The sequence below is a fragment of the Nestor notabilis genome, unplaced genomic scaffold (genome assembly GCF_000696875.1).
Source record: "Nestor notabilis isolate BGI_N333 unplaced genomic scaffold, ASM69687v1 scaffold14649, whole genome shotgun sequence".
Lineage (NCBI taxonomy): Eukaryota > Metazoa > Chordata > Aves > Psittaciformes > Psittacidae > Nestor > Nestor notabilis.
Genome location: NW_009943416.1, coordinates 15,083 through 21,957, shown reverse-complemented (window position 1 = coordinate 21,957; position 6,875 = coordinate 15,083). Strand labels below are relative to the sequence as shown.

Here is a 6,875-nt window from a genome sequence, read left to right as displayed (position 1 = left end):
GCCGACTACGATGACAATGACTGCCAGGACGGATACTGACATGTGCCACACAGGCTTATTGGTGCTGGGGGGTGTAGGGGGAGGAGGGTTTAATTTATTTGCTATATAGCCTGGCTGACTTCTTCCTGAGGAGAGGCTGTGGGTAAAATGGAGGTGGGTTCTCCACGGCTCAGTCTGGGCACACTACACAGGGTGTGAAGTGGGAGATGATGCCAGACACAGGGAAAATGCCAAGCTGCAGTGAGAAAAGCCATTTCCCAAACCAGAGAGCAGCCAAGAGCTCTGAGTGCCAGCAGGGTGATGCTGCCCACTTGCTACAGGGGCACAGGGGCAGCTCAGCACTCCGGGAGCTGAGTGTTCACCCCTTGTATTTACCTACCACTGCCATAAAAGCGTCTGTCCAGACTCCAACAGGAGCTTTCTGTTAGCTCCACGTCCTGCACATAAGGAGGAAAAGCTACAGCTGGTGTGCACGCGTGGTGCGTGAGCTCAGCGGTGTGTGACGTACCACTTCAGGATGGGATGTATGTAATATTTTGTAAGAAATGTACAGAAAACATTATATTGTATCCTTTTTGCACTTGTATTTCAAAGCTGAAATGTACCCTGTTGATTTCTTTAATTACCATTAAAACCATCACACTCTATAGTGGTGTGGTCTGAAGCATTGCTGGTTTTCTTCCCAGGGGGAGTTGGGTGCTGAGATTTGGGGTTGGACTGGAGCGAGCGAGGGGCAGGCTGTTTGCACAGGAAGCCGCAGCACGCTGGGGTGAGGGGGAAAGCAGAGGCTGAGACATGCTCCCAACCTCTATTTCCAGGCACCCCAAGGGCCACCCTGCCCTGAGGTGACCCAGCAGCAAGGTGGAAAAGCTGGCTAATGACCCTAACGAGCTGGGCCTGGAGCTTTGCTATATCATGGCCATCAACCTGCTGCAGTGTGAGTAAGGGTTGTTCTGCTCTTCCTGAGGCACTGGGAAGGAGATGCTCCAGGGCACCACTGACTCTGGGTGCTCCTGGTGGCTCCTGGTGCCAGGTCCCCTGCAGCACAGAGCAGGTGAGTGAGGATAAAGGGGTTGTTGTGGGCTCGTAGATCATGGGTAAAGCTTCTTTTGCTCAGTGTGTTTCTTTTTTTCCTTGTGCAAGTAAGCAACACATTATTTGTTTAAAATCCCACCCAGGTCCTTTGTTCTGGTTGACATGTGTATGATGACCTGTACAGTCATCAGTGGGTATCAGTGCTGAGGGAGGAAGCTGTGGGCTGTTGTGTAGCAGCACAGTTTTACAGCAGGAGCTGTGGCTCTGCAGGGGACAGTCTCCAGGTGGTCAGCACAAGAGCGTGCATGCCTTTCAGCTGCCTTGGATGTCACTGCTGGGCATGGCAATGCCAAACTCAAGAGCCAGTAAATAAATAGTGTTTTACTGCTTCTAGCAAAACTGCACTTAATTGGTAGGTTCTTTCCACCACTGGAAAAGCTGAACAGCTCCTGGGTTTAGTGGAAGTTGTGTTAATTTCCACCCTGTGTAAGCTCTTCCTAGTTCCTTATGAGATCAGCTCTGAAACGTGCAGCTTCCCCACACTGCTGCCTCTCTCCTGACCCTCTGGTCCCCACTTCACAGAGGCTACTTCAGCTGTGACTTGCCCCTTATTTTTTGGATCCCTTGCATTAGATGCATGAGGAGTTTGGTATGCTGTGACAGTGATGATGCCTGTCGGGGTCATGGGTACCAAAATGCTGGTGCACAGCCCCGTCGCTGGGGTCAAAGACAGCAAGTACAGGTTTTGGCTGCAGCCCTGAAATGAAAGAAGGGCTGGATGACAGCTTTGGTTTGAAACTGTAGTAATGATGTGTTTGCTGGCTCCCCTGCGCAGCGATGTGGGGTAGAGCTGCTGTGAACTCTCCTGTGTCCAGCAAGCGGTGCTGCCGCACAGTGGAGACGTTTCGGGTGCTGGCTAGGTCACATCAGAGGTGGTGTTTGCATGGGGACAGTGGGTGGGAATAGGCACTAGGAGTTTTTTTTTGGCTACGGATGCCCTGCAGCTCTGCTGTGAACCCAGCCCGTGAGTAGGATGGCTGAGACGTTGCAAGGGTGGATGGAACAAGTACTGTGAAACCACTTCTTGAAGGTTGTGTGTGACTTTTTGCTTGTCCTCACCACGAGGAGAAGGAGAGGTGAGTGCTCGTCCTCCTCGTGGTTCATGAATAGAGAGAAAAACTGGGCTGATCTGGCTTTAACTTGAGCAGGAGGGATGTGTGTGTAGCAAACAGCCATGCAGGGCCCTGCTGCACCCTGCGCTGGAGGGGTACTGGCTGCACTCCCCCTGCACGTGGGTCCCCTTCACGTGCCTCCCCAGGGCTCTGCTGGGTTACACACATGTCCCCACCAGCGGTGCCCAAGGTTTGCCTCCCACTGGCTGGCTGCTCCCCAAAGGCCGGGGAGCCTGTGCCAGACAGAGCTGGTTCTGCCTGCCAGTGCTGCCGGGACAGCTTCCCATGGGACTCCCTCCTGGCACACTGGGATGGCGAGGGGAAACCTCCCATCCAGCCACAGGGAGGGAGCTGCTTGTGTTGCCCCCAGACAGGGACACGCCCAGCATGTGGCAGCACGTGTCTGTGAGGACAGGCAGGTTTTGGGGGACACTGGTGTCCCCCAAATGCTGTTCATCTTTGTGTGAGTGGAGCCACCCTGCTTGTCATCCAGAGAGCTTTGGTGGCCAGCAGCACTTCACAGTGTGAGGTTTTGGATGGCCAGACGTAGTGTGGCCAAAAGATCATAGAACCATAGAATGGTTTGAGTTGGAAGGGACCTTAGAGATCATCTAGTTCCAACCCCCTGGCATAGGCAGGGACACCTTCCACTAGACCAGGTTGCTCCAAGCCTTGTCCAGACTGGCTTTGAACACTGCCAGGGATGGGGCAGCCACAGCTTCTCTGGGCAACCTGTACCAGTGTCTCACCACCCTCATAGTAAAATAAAAAGATGCTTGCTTTGAGGATTTTAAGGCATTTTTAGCAGCACCACGTGTTTGGTTTTTGCAGTGTGCACAGTACGCCTCTGAGGGGAGTGTTCCCACTCTGCTGTTGGGCAAGGAAGAAAAGCAGCTGAGAAGGTCAGCTGCAGGCTCTGCCATCACTGGAGGTGCTCCTGCATCCAGTTTTGGGCTGATTGTGCAATGAAGTCATAAGGATCAGGAAGCCCGGTGGGTTAGGCAAGGACAAAAAATGCCCACGTCAATGTATGCATTTTCCTTATCCACCCACATAGCATTTTTTGTGCGTTGGGGGTGGCCTCTAAAGCTGCACGCAGTGATTTACCCAGGAACCAGCATTGGGGTTTAAAGCAGGTATTTTTGGTTGCATTTGGGTTTGTGAAAACACCAGTCTGCACCATCTTAAAAGAAATGTTTCTTGTTCGGTTGTTTTTTTTTTTTTTTTGTCCTTTCCAAGAAGAGAAAAGTCTATTTTTAATAAGTAGCTGGTGTGGCCAAAGCAGTGGGAGGCAGCAGCACTGAGCCCTGCTGCGGCTGCTGGACTTGGGGTGGCCACAGCATGCAAGGTGAATGCATTCAACCCCCTGATTTTCCTGCCTTGGTTGGGAGAGAGACCCTCATGACCCTCAGAGCACCTCTCCGTCCAGCAGCGGCTCTTCTAGCAGCAGCCAAGTGCCCTTGGCTTCCCATGCCAGGCTGAGCAACACAGCTGGCTGCAGGGCTTCTCCTTGGCCCCTGTTTGCCTTTACAAAATGGGAATATCTGCAGAAGAAACAATCAGATGGGATTGTGTCTTCTGTGCCTCCCGGATGGATTTCTATGATGGTTTTCTGCTCCTTTCCTATGAAGAGAGGCTGAGGGAGCTGGATAAGAGAAGACCCCAGGCACATCTTACAGCAGTCTTCTTATACCTAAAAGGGTCAGTAAGAAAGCTGGAGAGGGACTTTATACAAGGACAGGTAGTGACAGGACAAGGGGGAATGGCTTTAAACTGAAAGAGGGTAGATTTACATTAGACATTAGGATGAAATTCTTCCCTGTGAGGGTGGTGAGACACTGGAACAGGTTGCCCAGGGAAGATGTGGCCGGCTCTTCCCAGGCAGAGTTCAGACATTAGGATGAAATTCTTCCCTGTGAGGGTGGTGAGACACTGGAACAGGTTGCCCAGGGAAGCTGTGGCTGCCTCATCCCTGGCAGTGTTCAAGGACAGATTGTATGGGGCTTGGAGCAACCTGGTCTAGTGGAAGGTGTCCCTGCCCGTGTCCAGGGGTTGGAACTAGATGGTCTTTAAAGTTCCTTCCAACCCAAGTCATTCTATGGTTCTGTGACAGGAACTGCCCCTCCCCAGGTGAGGCCAGGAGAGTTTGATTGTGTTTCTCTGCCCTTTTCAGTGGGGAGGAAAAGCCTCTGGTGGAATCGCTGCTGCCGTCAATCTGAACAAAAGAAATGTCTCAGCTGTGCGAAAACAGCCTCTGACTTCAGTGAAAAACCAAAACGTTACAAGCCTTTTCAATGCTCTAAGGAAATTTTTGATTCCAGCTCTCTTTACTGCCATGCACTTAAATGGCAAATAACTTTCCCCCACATTCCCAGCACAGCCATGTCCTGGGAGTTCTGTGGTCCTCCCAGCACTGACAGAAGGAGCTGGGCACCACAGGATGGCACATAAAGTGCAAGCCTTGGCATCCACCTGCATGGTACCCCCAGAACTCTCTATGGAGACCTTGAAGAGTGAGCAAGTGTTTTGCAGTTCAGGTTTTTCTGTTTTCACACCCTGAAGTACAAAGCTGCGAGGCACTGGTGTTTTGTTTTACCAGAAGGCATCAGGTGTCTGAATACAAGAGCTGAACATGCAACCGGGGAACAGAGGCAGCACTTGCCCTCTCCTGTTGCAGACTTGATGCTGTTTCATGCACAGAGCAAAAAGTAGGTTGATTATAGCATAAAAACTTTCAAAACCTCCTTTTTCAGAAATGAGTGCCTAAGAGTTAAGGTACTTACTGCAACAGGCGTGTACTTGTCTGTGTGTATATGGATACATATACAAGTGTTTTGCAACTGATGTATGTACACAACAACAAATAACCAGTACAAGCCAGTGGTTCCCTGCTGACACTGGCCTCTGCTGCAAATGGCAACTTTCGAAGCCCAAATGCAGGCATTTTTGTAGGTTTGAGCAGGGCCTGCTGTGGTGGTGAGGTTGGCAGCCATGGCTGGTGCCTCCACACCAGCCAGGTGCCTGACTGTCCAGGGGTGCTAATTTGACTTTGGCAGGGAGCTCAGTTCCTGAGCCGGGTGTGCAGGTGGTCAGTGGTACCTCTGCAATGAACCTGGGCTGTCCACCTGCTCTCCTCTTGAAAATGTGGCCTTTTGTGGGGGGTTACTTGGGTTGTTTTCCTCCTGTTTCTGTCATGCGGCTGTGTCTGAGGGCTCTCGCGCAGATGGAGGCAGCAGCCTGGTGGTGGGACAACTCCTGGTAAGTTACTCTATGTGGTGCACAGTTTCTTCCTCCTGCAAAAAACCGAGCAAAAAACTAGAGGAAATATGATATACAGATATAGCTCAGACACGTGAGGACCTGGGTGGTAGCAAGTGCTGGGATTTGCAATATCGCTGTGACCTTGCCTTGGTGATTTGCTGGGTTCCCCAGAGCTCAGGCCACCTCAAAGTGCTTGTGTTACAGAGCTACTGGTGGCCCACGTTTCGCCAGGCATGTGAATAGAATTAATTTCCTTTATCTGGTTTCTTGCCTCAGAGAAAAAGGAAAATTGTATTAGATGTTCAGTTGCAGACGGCCAATATGTAGAGGTTGTGTACCGATAACTGAGGTTGACACGTGGTGCATTTCAGGTGTTCTCTCCTCCTGCTTTTATTATAAAATTGATTGTTTGCAAACAAATAACAAGCTCCATGCCCAGCTGATGTTGGTTTGTGTTTGGGCTGATGCCAGGAGAGGGAAGAGAGATGAGAGAGGGATTCTTATGCTGGTGCTGGTGCACCCTTTCCTTGCTCATCACTTTGCTCCCCGGTTCATGGCCCTGGCACACATGTTCCTGTCCCCAACAGCACATGGGGAGAGGTGGGAGCTGGGGCAAGCTCTGCCTCTGGTGCTTCCCCCCCCAGTTTTGGAGGTGCCATGGCCACTTTGCTGCATGATGCCCCTTTCCCTGGCTGCAGCAGCACCTTGGCCTCTCCCCTCCAAGCTCAAAGTGTCTTTCTGGTTTTGTTTTTCTATGCTTATTTTTGGTCCTGAGGTTTCCTTCCAGAATAGCTCCAGGGCGTGGAAATAGGATGGTGCAGCCCCAACCACAGCCTCGGCCCTGCAGTGGGCCCGAGCAAGACGGGAGCACACTGCTCTGCTCACTTACTGCCCTGCAAAAATAACAATTACATTTGGACATAGGAGCCGTGTCAGCCTGCGCCAGACAGGGACGCTCTGACTGTGAGGTCTCCAGGGGCTCCAGCTCCTACATCAAAGCCATAGGCAGTGCCCTTGCTGGGCCATGCTGGGTGCAAGCCCACCCAGTTGCAGCCCGGAGCTGGTGTCAGTGGCTGGCACAAACCCCACCAGTGCTGGGGCGCGGGTTGGCATTGTCTGCTGCGCGAGGGCAGCGATGTGCCTGTACAGGGCTTTGGGAGCGGGCTGCCTGCCTGACCCCTGCTTGTCACCAAAGCGTGTAATGAGCAACATGGCGGTGTACTTGTACACAGAAAAAACCTGACGGGAGTGCAGAAGGGAAACCATTGCGTTTGCACTCGTGGGCTGCATGCTGCGCACCCGCCTTGTCATAGAATTATAGAATCAACTGGGTTGGAAAAGACCTTTAAGATCATAGAGTCCAACCATTACTGCAGCACTGCCAAGTCCACCACTAAACTGTGTCAC

General features: G+C 51.9%; 1 protein-coding gene across 1 annotated transcript in view; it reads left to right on the top strand.

Annotated features, from left to right (window-relative positions):
- Positions 1-6,875, top strand: part of LOC104411499 (dentin matrix acidic phosphoprotein 1-like) — an 11,662-nt gene that overhangs the window by 1,655 nt on the left and 3,132 nt on the right. The gene's annotated exons all lie outside the window — the stretch shown is intronic.